Source organism: Desmodus rotundus, chromosome 3 (genome assembly GCF_022682495.2).
Source record: "Desmodus rotundus isolate HL8 chromosome 3, HLdesRot8A.1, whole genome shotgun sequence".
NCBI classification, from domain to species: Eukaryota; Metazoa; Chordata; class Mammalia; order Chiroptera; family Phyllostomidae; genus Desmodus; species Desmodus rotundus.
In genome coordinates, this window is record NC_071389.1 from 17819564 (window position 1) to 17846345 (window position 26782).

A 26782-nucleotide genomic window follows, 5' to 3' on the forward strand; every position below is an offset into this window, starting at 1 on the left:
CGTCCGGTTCTGCCGCACCTGCAGCCCCCGCCCCTTCCCGGTTGCTACGCTCGCACTCCTCCGCCCGTCCTCTCCACCGCCCCGCCGATTGGCAGTTGCTCGCGCCAATCAGAAGGCCTCTCGGGCTGGGGGCGGGGCCTCAGCCAGAGTTGCCCTGTCAGTGCAGGTGGAGGCCCCCAGCCGGGCAAAGTGGCAGGAACCTCTTAAAGGGAGAGAACGGCGGACAGCGAGAACGCGGCCCGGCTCGGCCTGGCCCGGCCAGTTCCCTGCCCCGTCTGGCACAGGTGAGCCTGGACCACCCGCGGAGCTTCCCCGGGTCCCCGGGAGGGACGGGAGGAGACCAGATGGACCCACTCCCAAGGGCCCAAGCCGTCCCGGTACGGGAGCGAACTGAGTGTAAGGGTCAGGAGCGTGGGTGGGTGGGTGGGGGTGGTGTCTAGGGGCCTCGGGTTCCAAGGTCCGAAGTAGGTGTCCAGAGGGTCTTGGGCAATTCGAAGTTCGGGGTGCGGGGAGCGGCACTGGAGGCAGAAGAGGAGGACCGGGAGCTCGGGTCCGGAGCTGGACTCCTGCCGCTGACGGTCCCAGCTTGTCTCCGGCCTGTCTGGGGCGGGGGTCCCGGGTTTGGTGCCCGCCGGCCGGCCTCTGCGGAGTGGTGCAGCCGTAGGTCCTCTCCTTCCAACCCCGCCCTGACAGCCCCGCAGGCTCTGGCTGGATCCTCCGTAGCGCGGGCAGGAGCCCACGGGAGTGCGGGAGGCGCCCATCGGGAGGGGGCACCCGGGCCGGAGCCCCGGGTCCCGCTCCCCGCTCGGGTCCTTACGTAACTGACTTTGAGTTTCCGGACTGCGGGACCCGCGAGCTGGGGCGCCGGCACTGCCCTGCATGCGCCCTTCCAGGCTTGGTCTAGGGGACTTCCCTCTGTCTCTGGTCTCTCCGTAGTCTCTCTGTCCGTCTCAGATTCCTGCTTGCTCTCATTCCCCGATTCCCGGTGTCTCTCATCTCTGGTCTCTGTGTAGCCGTGTCCCCAGTTTCTCCCTGTCCCTGTCCTCTGTTTTTCTACTAGAGTTTTCTTGCCCTAACCTACACTTTCTGGCAGATCCCACTTCTTAGGGGTGGAACAGTTCTCCCCCTACAAATTGGAGGCAGGGAGTTGTCCAGACAGACCCCAGCCCCAGTTTGCTCCAGAAGGGGGGAGGGGAGAACTATCCCGGTAGGGTTGGGGGATGTTATTGCTAGGCCCACAGCTTCACTTGGGAGGGAGTGGCTGACTTTAGGCAGTCTTCCCCTTCTGTGTTTCTGGAGCCCTTTTCTCCAGAAGAAGGAGGCTTGGGGAGAGGCTGGTTGAGGCTGATGCTTAGGGCAGCTGGGAGTCCCTGTGAGAACTAACTGCCTGGTGTCAGGTCTGGGTCAGATCCCCAGCTACCCAAGGGGAGAGGGTGGGGCCAGAGCACTGGCACAGGGCCCCTGAGGATTCAGCGAGCTCCCCACCTTCACCCCAGTTACAGGCCTGGAGACTGGGCTTGGCAGGAGGCTGGGGATGGGGAGATCAACAGCAGGAGGCCAGAGGACTTTTGTATGGGGGGGGGGGATGATGGAGATAGAAGTTACAGACTATCACGTCTGAGGACCACCTACTGGAATCACTCCCTGCCTTCTAGGCCTTTAATAACTCCTATACCCTGCTTCTGTTAGGCAGGTAAACAAGCTGTAATAGCAGTCATGAGATGGGAATTATTAATTCTGACTAGGAATGGGGGAGAAGGTAGAAGTTTTGGGAAGAAGGGGATCCAGAGCTGTAGGAAGTGGAGAAGAAGGCAGGTAGGGGACATCCTGTGCCCTGTAGGCTTTGCATGCAGCGGAACTGGGTTCGAATCCTGACCCTGCCATTTCCTTGCTGTGTGATGTTGTGGCATGAGTCAGTTCACCTCTCTGAGTCCCAGGTTCCTTCTTAATCAATAGTCTGGGTCTCACAGGCATTAGCTTAATCAAATGAGGTAATGAGTGTGCAGGACCAGAGTGGTAGCTGGTCTGGGAGCAGGCCAGTGGAGGTGTTTTAAGAAGGGAATGGAATGGAGAAGCCCTGAGGTTTCCTCTGTGTGTATAGCAGTCAGGCAGGGCCTGCCAGGACTCAGCAATGTGGGATGCAGGTGGAGTGCCTGGGTGTGTAGGTGATACTCAGTGAGGCGAGGAAGCCCACACCTGTCTGTCTGCTGATGAGCCCATCCCCGTGCTGCCTAGACCAGGCTGGTCTCCTTTCTGTAGGCCCCAGGGGTGCTGATAGAAGCTCCCAGGGCTCCCAGGGCTCCCAGGGCTCCCAGACTGCACCACCCCCTAGGCCAGTGGGGGTGGGGCCTCTGCCAGGGCAGGGCCAGCACCCCCTCTGCAGAGTGGATCCTGGCCAGGAGCCCCAGCTAGCTGTGCTGAGCAGGAACATCCCAGTCTGGCCGGGAAGGTGCTGACACTGTACAGGCCTCTGGAGGCCCAGAACTCTGCTGGCTGGGGTCAGGCCCAGTTTATGGGACCTGGGCTGCAGGGTGAGACGGAGGTCAGGGTAGGAGTGACTGAAGAGAGATAACAAGGAGAAACCCCTGGAGGGAGAGCCTGAGCAAAGCTGTGGAACCAGAAAGAGAAACTTCATAGGGTTATACCCTAAGCCTTTCTTGAGTACCTACTGTGTGCCACATGTAGGTTTGCTAGCCACAGAGCTGAACGGGATACCTGTGGAGGGCTCACCATAGAGGTTGTGGTGGACTGAAATTTGCTGGGGGCTAACAGAGTAAATCTTTATGGTAGTCCCTGGGGTGGGGAGCACTCAGAATTTCCCCACGTCCTAAGATTTGGATGTTTATTAAAGGAGGCAGGGTTTTACTCCCTTATATTCTGTGGACCAATCACTTTTCTCCCGGGGTTTCAGTTTCTCTTTCTGTGAAAAGAGAGGGGGAGATGAGCCTAGAGTCTCTAACAGTCTCCCAGCGCCCATTCCAGTACCTGTTTTGGGACTTAGTCCATCCCATTCCCTCCCCCACGTGAGGGGCTGGACAGAATGGGGCAAGGGCAGGGTTGAGTGTGGTGTGCCCCCAAATCCTTTTCTTGGCCTACATTCTCTAAGCATAATTAGAGCCGCCCTCACTGTGCATGGAACTCTGTGCTATGCAAGAGCCTTTAATATGCAGCATTAACTAATGTCATCCTTACAACCTCATGAGGGAATAGCAATTATCTTTATTTCACAGGCATTCAGGGAGGTGAGTCGACTTGACCAAAGTCACACAGCTAGGAAGTGTCCGGGCTGGGATTTGAACCTAGGTCTGTCTGACTTCAAAGCCCAGACTCACTAAAAGGGGGAGCCTCTATTCTACAGGTACTCACCCTTACCTGTGTCCATATTGCCTACCCTTTAACTTCTTGAACCTGCCTAACCCCTGCTGCGTAAGCTCAGAGCTCTGGTGCATTCAGGCTGGGGAGCTGTGCCAGTGCCCACTGTTCCTGGTATGGGGAGAAGGAGCAGAAGGAGCCTCCTGTGGGTCAGAGCCCCACCGGAAGTTTCCCCAGACAGCCAGCTGCCTTGACTACTGCTCAGGTGCAAGAGCTGGGCACTGAAAGGCAGCCTTGGTTATGTGGCCAGCGTGGGACTTCAGTATCTTCATCTGTAAAACTTGAATTTTAATAGTTGAGTGCAGACATTTCTTGGATCGTGGGTTTGCGATTGAAGTCAACAATGGGGTAAAAGGTTAGAGGTGGGGTTGGCGTAGCAGCGTGCGAGCCCGTGGAGGAAGAGTTTGGATCAGGAACAGCTTGGATCCTGGGCTGGCAGCTATTCCAGATGAAGGGCCTGAGGTTGGAGAGGTTCCAAGGCTTGTCTGGGGCTGTGCAGCTAGGGTTGCAGAGACTGCAGGGAAAGAAGCACGGGAGGACCTGCAGAACAAAATCCAGGCAGATGCCAGTAGGAATCCTGGCTCGACCCCATAACTAGGCCAGAAACACACAGAGGAGTGAGTCCCTTCTCACTGTCATCATCTGTAAAATGGGAATAATCATAATTTCCCCTTTGTCAACCTCCTGGGTCATTGTGAAGGTCAGAGGAGATGAGGCATTTGTGGAATCAGGTGAGAATGTGGCTGTGGGGTGTTTTTCAGTACAAAGCTGCAGTTCTGGGTGTGTGAGGGGACAGGGCACTTCTGACAGTGCCTCTGCTGAGATGCTTTATGCTGGTGATGTGTGGAGAACAGCCCTAAGAATGCCACCACCATTTACTGAATGGTTACCATGCGCCAGGCACGGGGCTCAGAGCTTCACCTCTCATTGACTCCCTTAACCCCTACCTTGTCAGGCAGGTGGTGGCCTGACCCATTCTAGGTCCCTCTAAAACCCATGCCCACAGCTCCCTGGAGTAATAGCTAACACTAATGGACAGTTCACTGTGTGCCAAGCATTGTGCAAAATGTTTTATATATGAGAGGTGACCCAACCCCCCCCCCCGAATTATCTTCTGGAGGGTGGGTCCCTTGTAGTAGAGGCTTTCCCCACTCGGTAAGTGTTCTAGGAACCCATCTGTATCAGTGTACCAGCTGGTGTTATAGTGAGAGGCTGCATTTGGCTTCAGTGACATTTTTTTTTTTTTCAGTGACATTTTTTTAAAGACTCTTTCAATGCATTTGCCCATTTCATGATGGGTGATTTACGACTGTACCTGCCCACACCACACTGAGTGTTCAGCAGTTTTTGACCAAAACAGCATGACCCCATGCTCCACCTCCCCTATTCACCTGATCTCACCCCCAGCAACCTTTTTTTGTTTCCCGGGATGAAAAAAGTCCTCAAAGGGAAACTGATGTAGAAGAGGTGAAACAAAAAATGGCAGAAGCAATAAAAGACATCAAAATCAATGAGTCAAAACTGCTTTGAGCAGAGAAAAAAAGTCTCGATAGGTGTATTGCATCAAATGGAGAGTACTTCGAAGGTGACTGAAGTTTAAACATGTAAGAATAAATGCACAATTTTTAATAAATACACTGTTTTTTGGGGGGTCCCCCCTCGTGTATTCACTCATTTAACCCTCACAACGCCCCTGAAGGTTGGTACTAATGCTGTCCTCATTGTACGGATGAATAACTGAGTCACAGAGGAGTTAGAAATAGGCCCAGTGTCACAGAGCTGGCGGCTGGTAGGGCCAGGGTTTGAACCCAAATTCTGAGGTTTCCTCCTCACAGCATTCAATACAGCTGCAGTTCGGGCACTGCTATGTGATTGCCTCCTCACGGCACTGCAGGCTCCCTGAGGGCAGGGATCGTGTCTGTTTTCTTTGTACTGAGCCCCAACACCTGGCGCACAGTAGGTGCTCAGTTGGTATTTGTCCATAGGGATCCCGCTGCCTCCAGGGGGCTGTGCCCTGGGAGTCCTGATGAGCTCAGGGTGGATTATCACATGATTGGGTTGCTGCCCCAGCAGAGGTGGAGGGAGGGCAAGTTTCACCCCTGGCCCAGGCCCAGGCCGAAGAGAGGGCCCCAAAGAGTCTGTCTGTTGGTTGTGCTTGTGTCTCACTGCTGTTTTTGCTTCCATGTGCCACTGTGGCGATGGCTCCGTGGCTTCTCCTGATTGGCTGCACGAACCCGATGGCTTCTTCTGGGTGAGTACTGGGTTGCCTAAATGACTGCCCTGTGGGTTCCATTCTAATGCATGTCCCGTGGCTCTGGGGCCACTACGAGGTGTGAAGGGAGGCCCGGGACGGGGGTGGGGGGGTGGGGGGAGAATTGAAAGAGTACTCTGTGATGTTAGGGTCCTGCCCCAACCGGCTGACTTCTCCCCACATCTTCAACACACTGCTGTGATTTTTGGGTCCCATGATACATGATAGAATGCAAAGGTCTTCGGGGCCAGACTGGTCTGGAATGAAATCCTTATTCTGCCCTTGTAGCTGGGTGCATCTTTGCACCTCAGTTTCTCATCTGTAAAATGGGAATATTAATTCCTACCTGGTACAGGTATGTTTGCTCTTTTCTTCATGTAATCCCCATGAGGGCAGGGATCTTGTTCATCTGTTCACTGCTGTATCCCCGGCACCGACGATAGAGTGGCATGTAGTAGGTGCTCAATGAGTATCTCTGAATGAACCTATTTACTCATTCAGCGTCACACTATGTCCATCAGTGTTCTTTGTATTGGATTGAAAGGGTAATGGATATAAAGTGCCCAGCATCATAAGGGCTCGTGAATGTGGGTTCCCTCTTTGCTCACTAGACTGAGTTCCTGGGGCTGAGGGGCAGGGCTCTGTGAAGTGAGCCCTGGGCCCTCTGAATGAGTGTGGGGCCGAGTACCAGGTCCATCAGTCAGCAGCGAGGGCCCTACGCAGCCAAACTCAGGGCCTCTGCTTAGGATGGGGGAGGGAGTGGCAGAGCCTCTAGGTTTCCTCAGAAGAGAGGGAGGGCTGGGGGAAGTCTGGGGCTGAAGATGGGAGGGGTGAGGAGAGACTCTGCCTCCCAGTACTTCCACTTTCCTCCCTCTGTGACCTTGGACAAATCTTTAACTTCCCTGAATCTTGGAGACCTCATCTGTGACAAGCATATCATAACACTTCCCATATATGGGCATAGGAAGGAGCCAAGGAGAAGTGCCCAGCCAGGGGCCTGTGTGATCATTGGTGGTTTCCTCCCAGCCCTGGGCTCATTTTGGGAGGGGACCAAGTAAAGTGCCCCTCTTTTTGGCTCCTTTATCCTCCTTTTAAGACCTCACCTAGCTGGGGCTAGAATCTAGGAGGAAGGAGTGCCACATTCCTCAGCAGCCTGGTCAGGGCCCTGGGCTAGGGCTGGGCTCTGCCTAGTGTACAAGTAGCTCAGTGGAAGTCTCAGCTTGGCCCTTCTTTTGTTGTGTGACTTGATTCAGTAACCCACCTTCTCTGGGCCTCCATTGCCTCGTCTCTGAAATAGGCCTAATTAGGGACACTTCCCTTGAATAATTATTTAATGGGAAACTGGGTGTGTTTGGCATTAACATTGCTGTTCCTCTTTGGGTCTGGCTGAGGAGGCTCCAGGGAGGGCTCTGGAGAATTAATCCCATCACAGCCTAGGGATCCAGAGAATCTCTAGTCATCATATGTGTTATTGCCATTTATTGGATATGTCTTATATGCTGGGCTAGTGGTTTATGCTATTTTAGATACATTGTCTCGTCTAGTCCTCCCAGGGACCCAGGCATTATGATCCCCACTTTATGGAGGAGGGAACTGGTGCTGAGTAAACCAAGTGAGTTGCCCAGAGTCACATAGTTATATAGGGATGGAGCTGGGGCTCAGTCTCAAGTCTGCTCACCCCAAAGCCCAAATTCTTAGTGCGAGACTCTCTTATTTCCCCCAAGGAGACAGAGACTGTGTTGAGTCATCTCTGTTCATGTCCAATGCCCAGCACAGGGCCAGCGGGAACTGCTGAAATGTTTGCTGAGTGAATATATTCTCTCTCTCTCTCTCTCTCTCTCTGTCTCTCTCTCTCTCTCTCTCTCTCTCTCACACACACACACACACACACACACACACACACACACACACACACGCAGTACCTCCTCCCAGGCCTGCTGCTCTGAGAGTATAAAAGGCAACTGAAAGCAGCAGAAAGCCAGACACCATAGCGGTTGAGTCAGACAGACCTGGCTTTGAATTCCGTTTCTGTTGTTTACTTATTTTGTGACCTTGGGCAAGACATTTAACCTCTTGGAGCCTTAGTTTCCTTCCCTGTAAAATGGGGATAATAAAAAAACCCACCTATCTTCTAGATCCTGGAGAGTTCTTTTGAGGATTAGTAATGCATATGAGGCACATGGTGAGTAATCAATGATAGTCATTAGTGTTATTATTATAGGTATAATTATGAGTATAATTTGGGGATTATAAAAATATCCCTTTTGGGACAATGGAGACCAGGTCTGGGAGGGGTCTGCTGGAGACAGGCAGGGAGCAACCTAGTCTGACAGGTTCTAAAAGGCACCTGTAAGGTGACGGGAGGGAGGAGACCTCTTGGAAGGTCATCTAGTCACCTAGCCTTCTGCTTTGACTATCATCTGCTTTCACGAATACCCACTCTGTCACAGGGCATGGGACACAGAGATGAATCTGTGCTGTCTCTGCCCGCTACCTCCCTGGGAGCTCAGAGTCTAGTTTTGGGGAGAAAGGCACAGAAACCACCAACTCCACCTCGACTGATGCACTGAAGTGTGAACTGTGGATATCTTCTCAGGCAAAGACCAGCAGAGGCGCGCTCCTCGTTGCAGGAACTGCTTTGCTGACCTGTGGAGCTATAACCTGCCCTCGGGGAAATGGGGTTGGAGAGCCAGGCTCAGGAGCATTGGGGGACTTGACCCAGAGGCACCGGGGAGCCATTGGATATTAAGCAGGGGAATGACATGGTTTGGCTTGTATTTTGGGAGGATCACTTGATGTGGAGGATGAACAGGAGGGGAGGGATGGAGGCAAATCTCCAGGTGAGAGATGCTGAGATATGGGGCAAGGATTGCACCGTGGGATGGGGAGCAGTGGGGTGCATGTGAGGTCTGTTTAGGAGCCAGAGCCAGTGGGATGCGGTAGTGGATTGAAGCAGGTAGGTAAGGAAAGAGGTGAGTAAGATCTTGGGGTCTGGAGGATGTTGGGGTCTACTGGGGTCTCTGGCTGAGGGACATGGTGGGAGGAGGAACCAGAGCTGGGTTGGGGCGGGGAAAGCCACTTGTCTGCTCCTTGCCACCTTCTGCCTCAGTTCGCCCAGGAGCACCTATGTCTGAGCTGGATACTGGGCAAGGCCCCTGGTCACCAGGGCTCACACCCCAGACTCCTGCCTTGTGGGGGGTCCCTTGTGGTGATGGTGGCAGGTCTGGCAGCAAGGACAGCTCTTTGGTGGAGGGGTCACGCAGGGGCTGTGTGGTACAGAGAATCCCTGGCTTCTAGTGCTACCAGTGTCACCAGCTGTCTGCGTGACCTCTGAAGTCACACTCCCTCTCTTGCCTTGAGAGCAAATATAAGAAAGCCTGTTTTGCCTGCCTGCAAGATTCAGTGATAAAACCTAATTAGAGACAACAATAATTTATTGAACACTGACTGTGTACTATGTTTTGGGGGCACAAAGATGACTCACACAGGGTTCCTACTTCCCAGTAAGCTCGAAACACTTCCGAGCAAGGCCTGCTCAGTGGGTAGTTAACTCTTTCTAGGCATCAGGTGAAGAGATGTCTAACCTGGACTTTGAAGGATGAATAAGAGCTCTCTGGGTGGGTGGTGGAGGGAACAAATTTCTAGGCACAGGGAACAGCATATGCGAAGGCTTGAACCCACTTAATGTGCTCAGGAACGTGAGTTCTGTAGTTAGGTGTGGCGAGAGCGGGAAGGGAGAGGTAGGTGCTGGAGAGAGGGAGGCTGGGTGGGGAAGCAGGGCCTGACCAAGCTGGGCTTTGCAGGCAGTCACTTTGCAGACAATCACTTGCTACCCTCTCCTCCCTGCATCCTTACAACTGCCTGTTCTCACCGAGACTACCAGGGCCCTTCCCACCCTGCTCCTTGCCCGCCTCCTCTCCCTGTTCCCTTCTCATCCTGACCCTAGTCAAACCCAGTGGCTGCCTCTCTCAGGAGTCAACACCTGGGTTCCCCACCAGCTGCCACTTAGAAGTAGTGTGGCCTGCAGTCCCCTCTGAACCTTAGTTTCTACCTCAGTGAAATGGGGAGAGCAGGCCTTCCTCTCAGGAAGGGGTGGAGGCTTCGATAAGATAATCCCCATGAGGGGCCTTGCACAGGGAATGGACACCCATAAAAAGGATTGTTTCATCAGGATTTGAACTGCTCTGCCCCCTTGGTCCCACCCACTGCTTCCCCTGCCTCTTTTGGCAGCCTGATCTGGCCCACAAAGGAAGGAAGGGATTAAGAAACAAGCCCAAATCTCCAGAGGGGGCCTGGCCCACTGCCAGCTCACTCTCTCCTGCCCCTTGCTCCCCTTGGCTTCAGGCCCAAGGACACTCAGCCTTGAGGCCTCGGCTCCTCCCAACTCCCCACCCTAGAAGCTTCTCCCTGGCTAGAGGCCAAAGCCAGCAGCAGTCTTGAAAAAGGGACAAATACTTTGAAAAAAGTGTAGTTTTATTTTTTTTCTCCTTGGAAGCTGGTAATCAGGTCTTTTTTTCTGCGTGGTTGGGAGAAGAGCAAGTGTGATGTCCTGTATCCGTGGGAAACCCCATCGTCTGAGCATACCTGGATCCCTGAGCCTCCTGGATTCTACAGCAGAGGCCGGTGACCAAGTCCTTTTTGGTACAAACGCAGAACCTCAAATCAGAGCAGGTGGCTAATGGTACAAGGTCATACAGCAGGGACCGAGGTCTCTGGACTCTTTTCTGCACCATCCTGTGAATGGGTGTGACACGATGACTGACCTGGGTGGTCACTGTATTTCTCTGAGCCTCAGTTTTCTCTGCTGTAGCAGGGGCTGATTTTACTGTGAGGACTGGCAAATGTGGGTAAAGCACAGTCCGGTGCTCAGCTCTATGAGTCCTCAGTGGTAGGTAGCTGTTGATATTGCTATTGTAATTGCTGCCTCTAAGAATCTTCTCTGCCCTTCGTCTTTCCAGTCTAGAGACTTGGAGTTTTGATACAGTCTCTCGTTGAACAAATAACACCCAATAAACCGGTTTTGAAAGCCAGAAGCCCAGCATCTCCCCCTGCCCCCGCCCCCCAACTTCCCCCTCTCCTGGTTGGCTGGAACACTCTAGCCTCACCCTTGGCCTGATTTTGGCCCCTGCCCCCAGACTATCTCTGTCCTCCTGGCTCCAAGCCTGCCCTGACTCTCTTCCAGAAGCCACATGAGGACAGTTCCCTTCTGCAGCCTTCTCTGATCAAATGCCACTGCGTTTGTTTTCTGATCTATAAAAGGAAGGGGATGGATTGATGTCAGAGGTTTCTACTAATATTATGGGATAAAAAAAGGGATTTGGGAGCCGGCAGATCTCATTTAAATCCAGCCCCACCACTTGCCAGCTGGGAGACCTCTAGAAAGTTCTTTTATGTCAGTGAGCTTTCGTTTTTTTCACTTATAAAATGGGAAAAAGTATTAGCACCTTCTCATAGGATTACTTAAGGGCTAACTTAGATAATTTGGGGAAGTTCTCAGTGTATAGCTGGCACATCGGAATTATTGTTGTTGTTATTCGTGACTGAGTAAAGACAAGAAGAAGAAATCAGTCAAGGCCAGTCAGAAAATAGTTCGTCGAGAGGGTAGGGCTTGAGACATGTGCAGGACTTACTCCTTATCATTCATTCACTCAACAAACATTTTGGATTTGGACAGACAGGACACAGAGAAGAGGGGCAGGGAGGCTGGAGGAGGCTGGAGGGAGCTGGAGTCAAATAGGCCTGCCTATTTTAGCTGTTTGATGTGGGAACAGTTACTTTTTCTTTGGGTTTCTCTCCCTCCACTGTAAAACGGTGGAATGGTGAGCATAATCCTTACCTCCAGAATTGTCCTAAGGCTTGAGAGAGTTCAGGTGCACAGTGGGTGATCAGTCTGTCTGACTCCTTTCCTCTCCCAGTTCTGTTAATGCCTGGAGGTATGATGTCAGGGAAGTCCTTGAATACGCCAGGTACACTTCTGCCCCAGGACCTTTGCACTTGCTGGTCCTTTGGCCTGGAACACTCTACCTCCAAATAGTTTTGTGACTGTTCTCTCATCTCCTTAATGTTTTCATTTATGCCCCCCTTCTCAGTAAAGCCTTTCCTGACTATCCTAGTTAATATTGTAACACCCTTTCCTGCCACAACACCAACACTCCCTATCCTCCGTCCTGGCTTTTTTTCCTCCACAGCACTATTGCTGTCTGGCCTACTATATTTTATCGAATATTTGTATATTGTTTGCCTCCCCGACTGGAATGTAAGCTCAGCGGTAACAGTGATTTTTGTCTGCCTTGTTCAGTGTTATATTTCCTGTACCTAGAACAGCGCGTGTTCCACAGCGGGCGCTCAGTAAATATTTGTGGAATGAATGAATGAATAAATAAACAAAGCCTTTCCTCTCTGGGTCTAGCACTGTGCTAAGCACACAGTAGATTCTCACTAAGTAACTGCACGAGTGGCCATTGTCCTCTCCATCTGTCAGATGAGACTTTTGGCTGGGTCAACCCTGAAGCCCTTTTGCTCCTGCCGTTTCCTGCCAGGGCATCATTTCCAGTTGCAGTGCCCAAAGCCTGAGCTATGCGGTATTTCTAGTCGAGGCTGTTTGGCTGTTGGGCCTACAATGGTTATTATGTCATTATTGGTAATTAGCACTTAGGCTCAGAGGATCCAGCTTTTGTTTTCCCCTGGAAAGCAGAAATCGCAGCAGAGGGCTGCGCCAGCCACTGAGGCCCAGGCCCAGAGCATCTTCCTCTGTAACTGCCTCCTTCCCAGGGTCCATGGCTTAGGGAGACCCAGAGGAAGGTACCCCCAGCTAGGGAAACTTGAGTAACCAGCTCAACTGCTCTCTTCCCCAGGCAGCATTCTGCCAAGTTTCTCCCCAACACTCCCAAATAAAGGGGGCTCCCTATTCCCCTGGGGGTGCTAGGTGTAGAGTTTCCCAGTGTCCAGCAGAGAGGGGCATTTTCTGATGCTCAGGATTCAGGTAGTAGGGGTAGGGGAAATAAACCTGGGTATAAGACTCAGGAGCCCAGTTCAAATCCCTGCTTAGCTGCTGAGTTGTTGGGTCACCTTAGGCCCACAGACCACTACCTCTTTCTGGGTCTCAGCTTCTTCATCTGTCAAGTAGAGGTAAAGACATCTCCTTGGCTTCATTGCGAAAGAGAGGCAGGGTAGTGTAGTTGGCAGAGGACAGACTTCCGGAGGCAGACACACCGGCTTCCCGACTGTACCCCTTTCTAAATGTGTAACGTGGGGCAAACTGCTCCACTGCTCTGGCTTCAGCTCCCAAAGCTGTAAAATGGGGTTAAAATTCAGTGCCCACTCCATAAGGTTGTTCTGAGAGCGAAATAGGAGGGTGCAGGTCAGGTACCTAGGCACACAGCGAGTGTTCTATACACCTTTGCTCCTCTTCGTATAATGGCCATCATGAAGATACAGGTAATTACCTTTCGGGGGTAATTAGGGTTCGATGAGGACATACGGGAGCAGCCCTGGTGACGGGATTAGTGCCCTTATAAGAAGAGACAAGAGAGAGCTCGCTGACTCTGCCATGTAAGGACACGGAGAGCAGGCAGCCACCCACAAGCCAGGAAGAGAGCCTTTGTCAGAACCCAGCCAGGCTGGCATCCCGATCTTGGACTTCCAGCCTTCAGAACTGTGAGAAAGTAAATTTAAGCCACTCATTCTGCGGTGTTTTGTTGTGGCAGCCCGATCTAAGAGGGTAAGTGACTTGCCCAGGGTCACACAGTGAACTTTTGGCAGAGCTAAGGCTGGAACTTATTTGCAGTCATTTGCCTCTTTCTTCCCCACTGAAGCCCTCCCGGTCTCTGGAAGGCTAAGAAATTGAGACGAGTTAAATGCTAGACAGGCAGCTCAGGGACGGTCCTGCCACAGCAGCTTTAGAGGATCTTGGGGCAAGTCAAAGCTGGGCCATTTCTGGGTGCCCAGTGCCCCCTTCTTCCCTGTACCTCATTCTCTGCCCTCTCCCAGGGGTGGGCCAGGCTGACTTGACCAGGACTCCAGGAGCTGATGGCACTGAGCCTATCCCTGTGTTTCTTGGGAAATTCACTAGCCGAGAGGGTTCCCTGCCCTTGGGAGAGAGAATTAGTTGGTTAAGCTTGAGTGAGCTGGAGGCTTTCCTGGATCAGGGTCATTAGGCTCATTCTAGCTGGTGAGGGAAGGGGGTAGGAGGGTCATAAGAGGCCAGATGCTGGCATCCCTCCTTGAATGTCTCAGGGCTACAATCAGAAACAGTTACAACAGATTTTCCTTGGGGTCTAGGGACAGGTTTTGTTTTTTTGTTTTTTGTTTTTTTCCCAGAGAGAGAGAGAGAGAGAGAGAGAGCGAGAGACATCAATTTGTTGTTCTGCTTATTAACCATTCATTGGTTGATTCTTGTATGTGCCCTGACCGAGGATCAAACCTGCACCCTTGGTCTATGGGGATGGCGCTCTAACCAACTGAGCAACCTGGCCAGGGCTGGACAGGGCCAGGGCCAGGACAGATGTTGTAAGGCTCATTCATATCATTCCCAGACCGCTTTTCTGACAGCAGTATGAAAGCAGTGTGGGGCAGAGGACAGGGGCAGCACGCAGATCTAGTTTAAGCTGTGTGACTTTTAGGCAAATCACCTAACATTTCTAGGCTGTAGTTTCTTTAACTGTAGTTGAAACTAATAATATCTTGCAGGGTTACTGCTGGGTTGGCCAAAAAGTTCATACAGTTTTTTCTGTGTGATGGCTCTGGTAGTGCTTAGTTGTCTTTAACTTCATTCCAAACAGTTTTGTTAGATTGTATTGTCACAGCTGTCATATCAGCGTGCGTTTAAAACAACTTATCAAAATTGGTGAATTTTTTGTGCAGCCATTTTAATATTGAAAATGGAAGAAGATACACAACATTTTTGGCATATTATGTTTTGTTATTTCAAGAAAGGTAAAAACACAACTGAAACACAAAAAAAGAGAAGGTGCTGTGACTGATCGAAAGTGTCAAAAGTGTTTGTGAAGTTTCTTGGTACCTTTTGGCCAAATAATTCTTTGCTGCGGGGCTGCCTTATGCCTTGGGAGATGTTTAGGAGCACCCCTGGCCTCTACCCACTGGAATCCAATAGCGGGAGACAGCTGACATTCTCAAAATATCCAAATCAATAAAGGTATTGGTGAAAGTGAAAAATGTGTCTTTTATTTTACAGAAAAAATTATACGGACTTTTTGGCTAGCCCAATATAAGGCGAATGCAATAATGCATATGAAGTATTTAGTATGTGCCAGACACATAGTAAACACCTAATAAATGTAGTTGTCATTATTTTTAATAATCAGTTACCTCTAAAGTCCCTTCCAGCTCAGACATTCCTAGGTTTTATGGCTGTAGAATTTGGCCTCGCCTCCAGCTTTGGAAGGGAAGTGTAACTGAACTTAGAAGAGGGCAGTGAACAGAATCCTGTAGTATGGGTTGGAAGACTTGGGTTCAAGTTTAGGCTCGCTACCTCTGTACTGTGTGACCTTGGGCAAGTCCCTTCTAGTTTCTGGACCCATTTCTCAAACTGTTTAAAAGTTAGCGCTTGGTCTTGATGATCTCTAAGGTCCCATCCAGTCCTAACATTTTGTAAATTAGAGGCCTGAAGGAATACCTCAGCACCTATTCTCCAGGCCCGCTTTTACAGCGTCGACTTCCTTCCCTTCTGCCCTTGTTTGTTGGAGTGTCTCCACAGCAGAAAGGACATCAGTTGTCAATTCTAATATATTTATTTTACTTACATTTAGTTTTTTGCTTTTACTGTGCGCAGAAAACTCTTCACGACAGATCTTAATGTAACTTTGTAAGCAGAAAGCGTTGTGTCAAAGAGGCCAAAACAGGCTGTGTTTTCAGATAGTCTTCCATTGCACGTGACCTTCATCTCAGCCAGAACGGGCAGCCTTGTGTGCGGTAATAGTCCAATTCTTTCCTGTTTCTGAGATTTGCTGTACGGCTTTATCTGTTCAATTAAACAAATTGTTTCATAGTGCTGGAAAAGAACATAAGAAACATGCTGCCGTCAATACCCCCTAGAAGAATAACCATGGGAATGACTCAGATAACAGGATGTTTGTCAGGTATCATATAAGAGCAAAAAATGGAAAACAACCTAAGTGTCCAACACTTAGGTTTAACTTATGGCATATACGCTTATTATTATAATGCTTATAACAGGGCTCTGGTGATATATAATGGTGATATAAATGTCATAATATATGGTTAAGTGAAAAAAGTTGGTTCCAAACAAATATGATCTAAAATTTAAAAAGCATTAGGTTGAACCATATGTAATTTTCTGATATTTGATCATTTTTAACCTATAAAATCAGCAGTTTCATATGATAATTATATATATATATATATAAAGAAAAAGTATCTGCAAGAAAGGGCACTTGAAGGGAAGTCTCCCACCAAAATATCGACGGTGGTTATTTCTGACTGATGGCTTTATGGTGATTGTAATTTTTTTCTTTTAATTTAACTATATATTTTCTATGAACAATTCAAGTCCTACTACTAAAAATAATCCCCTAGAAAGGCATACCACTGCATGAACAGTAATTTTCCCACCTTGTTTCAGCTTGTTTGATTTATTATTTGTGTTTAAAAGGTCTAAAATGCCTGCAATTTCATGACCATAGGCAGGATGGAAAGCTCTACTCTTCATGCACTTTTGGTGCCAGGACTGGTTTTTATTCAACAGTGGCTGTTTAGAGCACTTTGCTGGTGGGCCCAGCTTTTCAAAGCCCTCTTCATCTCTTGCCATCCCTCCCGACAGAAATATTTTCCATGAGCCTATCATTGGGCTGTCAGGCCAGCTGTGTCCCTAATCCGCCTACGTCCCAGATTTGGGAATGGCTCAAACTCCAACTGTGCCCCCACTCTACCCCCACTTTCTTTCAGTCTCATCTCTTCCAGGTCATTGGAGGTCCCATCTACCCTCCCAGGCTCTCTCCACTGGTCACCACCTAATTTCACCATCTAATTTCACCCTCTCTATGCAGCTGGTGTTTGCTTTGCTGGAGCTCAGTTTGCAATGAGGGAGGATTAGTGCCCTTTCATGCCATCTTTTTTCTTTGTTTTTTTTTTCCCTTAGTGGCCTCGACTGCTCCAGGGGCTGACAGGCAGCTAGCAGGGCCTGTATTCCCTAGGAAGGAACAGGAGGGGTGGTGGGGGAGACAGTGGCAGGCTCAGCTGGCAGGCGGGATAGAGACGGCCCCTAGAGATCCCATCCTGGGGCTTGGAGCATGGCACAGGCACCACCCAGATGTGAGCATGGAGCAGGAAGGGCATGGAGCTGAGTTTCTGTCTAGGTGATTAGCTTCAGAGATGGTGCTCGAGATTTTTAACCTTGGTACCCAGTGGCAGCCTCTGCAGGGTGAGCTCAATGTCTGGTCTGCAGAGGCCTCTTTTGAGAGGACAGATGGGCATATGAGTAAGGGTAGTTTCTCTGCCTTCAGATTGGGCATTACTTATCTCCCTGCCCCCCAGTTATGTGTTGGACCCAGCTATACTCAGGGACTGGGCATTTAACTTAACAGGTGATGGTGTGCACCTAATTAATAACAAAAAATCCCCGTTGTGTGGATGGTACTTTACAGTTTACAAAGCTCTTTCGTCTTCAGGCTAAGAATTAAAAGCCAGAACTAGAATTTAAGTCCTTTGATTCTAAAGCTTGTGCTAACAGTTTCATGGCACTCTGACTTTAAGAGTGGTATACACCTGCCTGTACTGGCCGTTTCCTGCTAGCCTGAGACCTCCTGCTTTTTTTCAGGGTGATGTTTATTCAATACTATATACTTCATGCATCCAACCAAGCCTCTTTAATAGGATGTGTCATTGTCTAGCACTTCATGGTGTAGAGAATACTGGTTTTTATAAATCTGAATTTGATGGTGTAGGAAGCCCTTGAGGTACAGAGGTGGTAGGGCTAGAACTCCCCCAATCCAAAGCACGGCTGAACTGGAGGACCCGAGACAGAGGACCAGAGTATTTGAGAAGAGGGGCTTAACCCCTGGTATACAGAATGACTTTGGCCGAATCATCTGACCTTATAAGCCTCCACTTCCTTATCCATAAAATAACTTGTTCATGAGATGAAGGAGGACAAAGCCCCTGCCCTCCTGGAGCTTGCATTCTAATGGGTCTATACTGCAGCAACCTATTGAGAGAGACAACAAATAAACAATACGCAGATAGCAGAGTCAGGCAGAAGTAAGTGCTGTGAAGCAAAATAAGACCAGGGCAAGGGACTGTGAGCGGAGGCAGTTTTAGCTTGGGTAATCACGTGGTCCTCTAGGAGTTCTCAGGATATTTTAAACAGATAATTCATATAATGTGCTCAGTTCGGCGCTGACAACAATTGAGTGCTTAACAAATGTATTATTATTATGTTAGCCAGCTCCACACCTCTCAGTCCATATTTTAGTCTCCAAATAGCAGTAATAATTAACATGTATGTAGCTCTTACTATGAGCTAGGCACTGTTCAAAGACCTTTACATATTTTAACTTATTTAATTCCTACAATAACTCTTATGAGGTAGGAGTTATTATCATCCCCTTTTATGGAGTCCAAAACAGGCACAGAGAAGGCCTAACAATTAGGGAGGGCTAGAGTTCGGGAACTGAAGCCAGGTAGTCTTTCTAGAGGCCGAGCTGAGCTGTGAGAGGGCTGTGATTAGATACCAAGAGACAATGTAGCTGGCACATACAGGCTCTGATGTCAGATTGCCTGGCTTCTTACCCTGGCAAGTCTAAGCCTCTCTGCTTGGGTTTCTTCTTCTCTAAAATGAAAATAGCAGAACCTGTTTTACCTTTTAGGGACCGTGCTTAAAACAGAGCCTTCTTTCTGCTCTGTGGTGCCCCAGCCTGTTCAGGGACCAACTTGGCAGGGGATGCGAAGGGTCAAGGGGCCTCTGAAACTCCTGAAAGGAAATAAAGGCACCTAAGGCAATTGTCAGAGCAATCCTGAGTTCAGCTAGGTATTTATGATTTTGAGGGTGCCAGGGCAGCATTAGGAGATCATTCAACCCAGAAGACAGCTGAAATCTTGGTGTGGCCACAAGCCTCCATTTCAGGCTTCCATTCCTTACACATCTGCCAGAAAAGATAAAGTCTAATCGAATTGCAAGGTTAGAATGGTATCTAGAGATGGTCAAGATGGTTCCCCAGAAAGGGAAACTGAGGTCCAGAAAAGCTGAGTGACTTAACCGAAGTCATTAGGTGCATTAGTGGGCAGTGGGCAGTAGTCTGGCAGCAACCTCCGCTCTCCCTGAGGATTTCAAATCTCAGCCTCTCACCTGGCCCTCCTCTGGGTGGAAAAGGCCTCACCTTCGTCCTGGGCACTAGCTGCCTCCTAACCCACGTGGGTGCTGCAGCGGCTGGAAACACCCGGACTCCTGAGCAGGTTCGACTTGCGCGTGCGCACACGAGGCCAGCCCCCTAGCCTTTTCCCCTCTTTTTCCTCCTCTCTCCAATCCTTACCCGCCTCGGGGGAGTGGGGCACCAGAGGAGCCAGTTGGCCTCATCCAATGGGCTGAGGGGCCGCGGGCCCGGCCCCCTCCTCCCTGCGTTGCTGTCCAATAGAAATTTACTACAATGTTGTGGCCACCAGAGTGGGAGGGGCAGGTGCCGGCGGGCGGGCTGGCTGCGGGCCGGCCGGCCTAGCTCGCAGAGGGAAGGCGGGAGGGCGCGCCGCCGAGCCTCCTGCTTGCTCACTTGCTCCCTCCCTCTGCTGGTGGGTTAGTCAGTCAGTTCGCCTGCAGCCTGCGGGCCGCGAGAGTCGCAGAGGGCCAGGGCCCTGGACGCTGACGCCTCCTCCTGCCATTGTTCATCCGACAGCTGCAGCGGCGGGCGGGCGCAGGACCCTCGGCCCCCGGAGCCACCGGTGAGGCTAGACGGCTGCCGCTCGGGAGCAGGTCGCTGGGGGTGCCGGGGGCGGGGCACGGAGCTGTCCCCGAGGGGACGGTCCTGGCGTCCTGGCGGCTGCAGCGCTGCTGCAGCCTCTTTGTCTCCAGCCCCCCGCAGGCCCCGGGCTGGGGACGCGGGCTCCCCTGTCCTCGCACACCGGAGACTAAGGGACGAGCCGGGAAGCGGCGAGCCGGAGGGGAAAGAGGCGGGGGCTGATCTGGGGGAGCGTTTGGAAGTTAGGCTTGGGGTTTATTTTTGACGCGGGGAAACCGGTACGGTCTGGTCCATCAATCACCGCACTGTGGGCAGGAGCCTTGGCAGGAAACCTAGTGGGGGAGAATCGCAGGTTTCGGGTGGTGGAGGTGTGGGGTGCAGCTGCACAGTGCTTTCTTCGTGACGAGCTAGCCGGCTGCCTCGAGCAGTCGGGCACGAGCCGAGGGGCGCCGGAGCCCCGCGGGGACGCGAAGGCCTTCCCGCCATAGCCACCCGCTTCATTTAAACCATTCGCCAGCCCGGAGGGTCAGATGCGCTCCCCCTTAGCCTTCCCGGTTCCCTGGACCAACGGGTTGAATCTGTGCTCTCAGCATTGTGACCTCCTTTTTCAGTTCGCGCATCTGTCGCCTTGGAAGTATTTCCTCCTGCTCGCTGGGCTGCCCCCCCCCCCCTTTAAATACCTGTGGAGAGCCTGGATGGAGGCCCTCCCTCCACGATTCATCAGCAGGCTATTCTTCCTGAGGGGGGTTTGCCAAAGCTGGTTTGTTCTTCCCAGCACCGGGCATTCTCTGGAGAGAGAAAGTGATCTCACGTGAAACAAATTGCTGACGGATTGGTTTCTGGCCACATGATAGCGACTGTCATCCTGTTGTTTCTCTAACTGTAACCTACCGTAAATGACTAGTCTGTGGAGACTTGCCGGTTTTTGGCGTGTGTTGCCGATTAGGAGATAGTGGTGCTGTGTGTGGTGGAGGGGCGCCTTTTTTTTTTTTTTTTTAAGAGATGCTGAGCTTTTTTTAGTAGTCTGGGTGATTTCACAGCTGCTATTTTGTTCTTTCTGTTTTTAGGGAAAATTGCAAGGAGCTGTTATGTCTTGTATCTTGGATATTATTATAGTGCATTTATACTCTCTTGAGGATATGTACTCAAGGCTGTTAGTCATTACTATTTTCAGTATTCTCAGTCCTGGCAAGATTTTTAGTTGGTCTGATCCTTTTAATTAAGCGTATACACTCATGTATAAGATATCTATCTATCTATCTATCTATCTATCTATCTATCTATCTATCCTTTGTATATTTCTTCTCATCCCAATTTTGCGAGTGTAGCATTAACCCTTACTTTTAATGGAAACTTAACTACTCTTCATTTTCCTTTTCTGTAAATTGGAAACCTACAAGTTCTCTGTTAGCTGTACAGTTTTTGGTTTTATAAAATCGTTTCACAGGGTGTTATTAATATAACCCATGTAGGCTATATAGTAGCATATCTGGCACACAGTAAACACTCGATAAATGACAGATTAAAAATATGGGTATAATGCCTGAGCATCCGATTGCCTTGGAATGAAGGTGCTAATTCAGAGTGGTTTCTATGAGCAGGTTACAGTTGAGATAAAGGTGGCATTATTCATATCCCTGGGGAAACTGAAGTGCAGTATCTTTGCCACTGTTAAAAGTGAACTCACTGGGTAGACCCAAGCTCGGCATGCTAACCTGATTCCTTTCTCTTCTAGTAACAAAACTATACTTTCCCCACCTTGTATAGTTGAATTTAGGGTTAGAAATAAATGTTTTTAAGCTTTAGGCCTCACTGAAATCCTCTCAACATTTATACCAGTGTTTTATACCAAATGTCTTATAGGTAAGTCCTTGTATAGTATGACCCCAATCTACACTTCCATCTTTATTCTCCTTTTATTTTTTTAAAAATATTTTATTTATTTTTAGAGAGAGGGGAAAGGAGGGAGAAAGAGAGAGAGAGAAACATCAGTGTGCCTCGCTCACGTGCCCAGACCGGGGTCTGAACCTGCAACCCAGGCACGTGCCCTGACCTGGAATCCAACCGGTGACCCCTCACTTTGCAGGATGATACCCAGCAAACTGAGCTACACTGGTCAGGGCTATTCTTTTTGAAAGCTGCTTAAAAGAACACAAATTTATTCTCAGTTTCTGTAGGTATTCTTATTACTTGTATTTTCCAACCAAAAAAGAACTGCTCAGTAATAACCCACACTTCCCCATCTCTGTCCTTTGGCTGTGTGGTTCCATCTGTGCTTGTCATGTATGTGTATTCCTCCTGACCTTGTTCAGTTCTCTTACCTTAAAAGTGTTAAGTATATGAGTGATTTGAAGTGTGGAGGAAAGTTCCTTATGCTGAAGGAACTTGAAGGAATTTTGTGTTTTGAGTTTTCTTGGAGCTTCATTAGTAGGGCCAGCCAGTTGAATTTCCTTCAACTGGTCTTCATTAAAACGGTCTGGGTCCTAAGTGCTGCATCAGTGTGTGCAGCCCTTACGGTCGATGGTGGTTGGTGGGCGATTAAGAAAAGCTCTTAGGCTTCCATTCTCTTTCTTGGTGGTCCTTGGCATTTGTTAAACATCAAATCATATTTATTACAGCAGTAGATATGGTGAGTGGTAGATATGGTGAGTAGTAGATATGGTGAGCTCTTTTGAAGTAGGCTTCTCCTCAATGAAATACATAAAATAGCATGATATAATAATTTATATAATATTAACAAAATAATACATGAGTCTCCCTCTCTGTGTATTTAATCTTTCACCTTACTTCCTTTTTTTCCTTGAGAAAAAGCATCTAAATTAACAAATGATTTTAAATGATTCCTGTCACCTCTGAAAAAAAAAGAAAATGGTTGTGGTATTTTGTTGAGATATGACCTATATATTTTTCCTGTTTTCTTTTGTCAGGTTTGTGCCCCACATTTAAAGGTCACCAGTATGATGTTTTCTTGTGTGCAGCTTGAATTGAACATTTCTGGAAATTACAGAGCTAGCCTTCCAGCTCATTCCTTAGCTAATGTTCTTACTTTTTAACCAATTCATATTGTGGGAGATAGTGTGCTTACAATGCTGTTTGGGTTCCTTCCTCCTGTTCCTAAGAAAGCTTTCAGTTGTGCTCTTCAGATGGGTTTTCTAATAGCAGTCAAGGGATTCTTGGATTCTCTGCAGGTACTGTGACATGCTTACCAGTAGACTGTGATTTAAAATACGTAATCTATGATTTGTGATGTGAGTGATGGGGCTTGCTTACATTGTATACTGAATGTTCAAATCCAATTTAACATTGCTAATCTGATACTGTAACTTTAGAATAGCAGTGGCCCCGGGGAACTGAATTTGGTTCTGAAATCAAGAGGTGTGTACATTTAGACCACAATCTGTTTCCTTGTTATCCAAGGAGCAGGCCAAACCAAGTGCTGCCAGTGTATTTTTCTAAAAGTCTCATCAGATTCATAATTGGTCACATGCAGACTGGTAGGCAGATTCACTGCTACGTCTAAAGGGATTATTTTCCCCTTATTGCTTGAGCATGGAATCAATCACCTTATTTATTTGTGAGCTAAACAATAATAATTCTAATAACTTTTTTCTAATGAACAACTTTGCTTTTTTTCTCAGAATATTGTTCCCAAAGGTGAAACATTAAAAAATTTTAATAAAAATAACATGATGAATTGATCAGTTATGGGTCTTATTTATGTAGAATTATTGGAAGGTAATTGATTCATTGCATTTATAATGGCTTTTAGCTAGAGAATAGCCAGATCTCAAATACGTATGTTAGTTGTCTATTTAAATTTGTTGGCATGTCACTGATGGTTTATTCTGTGTCCTTTTTATGAGTGGGGTCATGATTTGTTCGGAAAAATGCAGTGTAACAAATACTCTGGTGTACACATTGGGTTAGATTAGTATTTTGATTTACTTTGCTGCTATCTAATGAATACACGGTGAGAAGGATAAAGAAAAAAAACTATAGCTATGAACACTATTGAGAAATTGGTGTTCCTAGAAAGGAGACCTTGATATTTTATTTTGAGTGCTGATCTTATTTAGAATTAACCACCTCACTGACATTACTTCAAATGTTGGTTTTAGAAAGTCTAGTGGGAGAATCTGATTATGATCAAAATCTGTTTATACTTATTTTTGCTAATTATTTTTATTTAAATGGGATTGTACCCATCTTAAAGTATTTGAAAATAAATTGGCTAGCTCTTTTAACTTTAAAGAAAAGCAACATACCATAGGTGTGACCAATACAATTCAAGGTATGGCTTGGAGAGACTTTATTATACCATACTCCTAATCTTCATCAGCTTTCCCCAAAGTCGTCTGGTATATACGCTACCCCTGAAAATCTCTTCCATATAGAAATTCCAGAGCTATTCTGGCATCATGTTTATTTTAGTATTTATTTATTTTATTTTTATTATTTAAGACCATTTCTCATTTTATAGTTCTCTCTTATTGTCTCCAAAATAAATCCATATGGAATCAACTGTGATTGTTTATTAAATTGCTACTTCCTTCCTTCCATGGCTGAAGGCTCTTTGGGTCACTTCCACCCAATTAGAAATTTCCACTCAATTTCTTTTTGGAACTAGGTGGGAAAAATAAGATAAAATAGGGTATAACATATACTCCTGTATTTAACTGTGATTTACAAATGCAACTTGACTGAAGGCTCTTATGCCTTCTATCCCCTACAAAAATAATCCTAATCCAAATCAACTGTTGGTAGGCCCGCTACATGCCTGCATTATAGCTCTGGACATAACATAGACTGAGGTTTAGATACTTTCTATATTAATACTCACTCAGAAAGCTTTTATATTATATTTTGATAATATCTACATTGAACCATAAAAAAATTATGATGAAAAATCTTGAGTGAGAAACTGTCAGTGATTTAACATTAAAACACAGGGTGGGTTATTTTGAAATAGTTAAATTTAAGCCTGTGACCCACAAGTGCAATAGAAATGTACACTTTTGGTAATTTGTGAATGGATACACTATGCCTAAGCTTCATTTGTGATGAATGGCTATTTAGCCATTACTTAATGCTTCCATAAATTAAGTAACCCTATTAGAATCATTTTAACACCGTGCTATCTTAACAGTGTATCTTTGAATACAAAAATCAAATGTCTTATAAAGAAGTATTATTTTTAATTGACATGTTAAGCATGTATTTTAATTTACCAATTTGATGTTCTCTATATATTCAAGTGAAAAGTGTTTCATCTTAATAACACACTTGGTGCAGATTGCTGAAATTCATTCCCTCCCTCCCCCCGGTTTTGACCATATGGACACAGGCAGAGCTGTCAAGAGCTCCAAGGATTTAAGCCTTCGGATTTTACCTGCCAACTATTTCAGTGTGCACCCGGGACACATGGAAGGCAGCTTAAAGCGAAGGCTGTTTTTTGCTGCTGCCCACTTGCTGTTTCTTGCCCTTTTATGTTTTTTAATGATTCAGAGAATCGATACTGTTGCTAACTTACTACATGTAGAGTCCTGCTAGTTTTGGTGGCATTACATAACTATATGAACCCTTGCATGGTGTCATATGATGTTGTATATATGTCCTCCCACACATGTGTCTTTAGAGTAATTTCTTTCCATCTGGTGTTGGAAATGAGCTCTTTGTGAGGTTATTTTTAAATCTTCAAGCTTTCTGGCATCCTCAAGACTTGAAACAACACAATTGCTTCTGAAGGCAAGAAAATTCAGATAGTGTATTTAGTGGTTTTTCCAGTAAAAATGTAAACAGTATTTTATTTAAAAAAATCATATCCTGTGTTCCAAACAGGCAAAACATGTATTTTATGTTTAGATAGTCTCCAGATGATTTTGTTAGGTAGGAAATAATCAGTCAGTTGGTGCCAAGGAAATAAAGGAGAAGTATTTAAGGGAAAGGAGGCCAAGAATAAGAAACCTGCTAAAGGAAAGAAGTTTTAAAGATATTTTATTCTCTGAAGGTTTATTGGGATCCTCTTCTGAGCTCTTGTAGCATTTGTTTCTTCCACACCGGATTTGTTGTGTATTGGTTTATACTGCGTATGAAGTTTGTATCCCCAATAAGATCATCAGCTTCTGGAGGGCAGAGGGTCAATGTCATGTTTTTTATTGCCCCCCCCACCCCCCCAAACACAAACATTGCTTCGTATAGTAGCTCGGTACATAACGTAGGGGACACAGGAGACATATGGAGGTATAGTGAGAATGTGAATTCCAGGATAACTAAGATGTAAGACCTGGTTTATGGTTCTGACTCTGCTTCTGATTACCTCTCTCTGTAAGTGTGTACATGTATCCTATTGTCTTGGAGAGTAAGGTGCAGATATCACGACACTTTACTCCTAAAACACTTCAGTATGCCTTTCCTACGAATGAAGATGTTACCCTACATAACCACAATACCATTATCAAACCTAAGAAAATTAACGATGTTTCTGTAATATCAACCAATATCTGATACATATTTTTTAAACAACTGATGTCATGTACTTAGCAAAATTTGTAAAATAATTCTTTTTTTCTCCGGATGCTGTTTTTGTTGACCGATCCTTGCTAGTGGTATTGTCTCTAATAGGGCTGTTCGTGAACACTGGTGAACAAGCGGTGTTCAACCGTTAGCGGGCGCCCTTTGGTGTTCTGCAAGATTGAAACGACTAGCACTGGGGTGAAAGATTGCGTAATGATTATAGAATCATTGAAACAGATACACTAAAGAATGTGTCAGGTGGCCAAAGGGCAAGGTGTGTTTTTTGTTTTTTAAAGATTTTTATTACGCTCACTGAGGTAGGCAGCCTTTAAGATAGTTCCAACCATTCCTGCCTCTTACCGTGCCCCTGTGTAGTCCCTTCCCTTGAGTTGCTGCCTGGACCTGTGACTTATTACTAAGGGGTACAGTACACCAGTGGAGCAATGTCGCTTCCAAGATTAGGCTACAAAAGGCTGGGGCTTCTGTCTTGGGCACTGTCGTCTCGGACCCTCTCTGGCCCTCTTCCTGTCACTTGGATCGCCATATCCTGTGAATGTTCGAGCAGGCTCTGGCGAGGCCCACCTGGTGAGAAACCAGGTTCTGTCCGTTACTATGGAAGTGAGCTGCGAAGGGATCTCCTGGGGCCGCACAACAGCGGTGTGAGCGAGCTTGGGAGCGGATTGTCCAGGCAGAGCAGAGCCGTGAGATGAACGCAGGCCTG

General features: G+C 47.8%; 1 protein-coding gene across 3 annotated transcripts in view; it reads left to right on the plus strand.

Annotated features, from left to right (window-relative positions):
* Positions 1–133: 133 nt before the first annotated feature.
* EPB41 (erythrocyte membrane protein band 4.1) overlaps positions 134–26782 on the plus strand; it is a 170095-nt gene continuing 143446 nt past the window's right edge. Inside the window, exon 1 of one of the 3 annotated variants that reach the window (XM_053921161.2) lies at positions 134–284. The gene's annotated coding sequence lies outside the window, so the exon portion shown is untranslated. Of the gene's footprint in view, positions 378–19307; positions 19532–26782 lie in introns of those variants that run through there. The other 2 variants (XM_053921159.2, XM_024554468.4) reach the window with 2 other exon arrangements.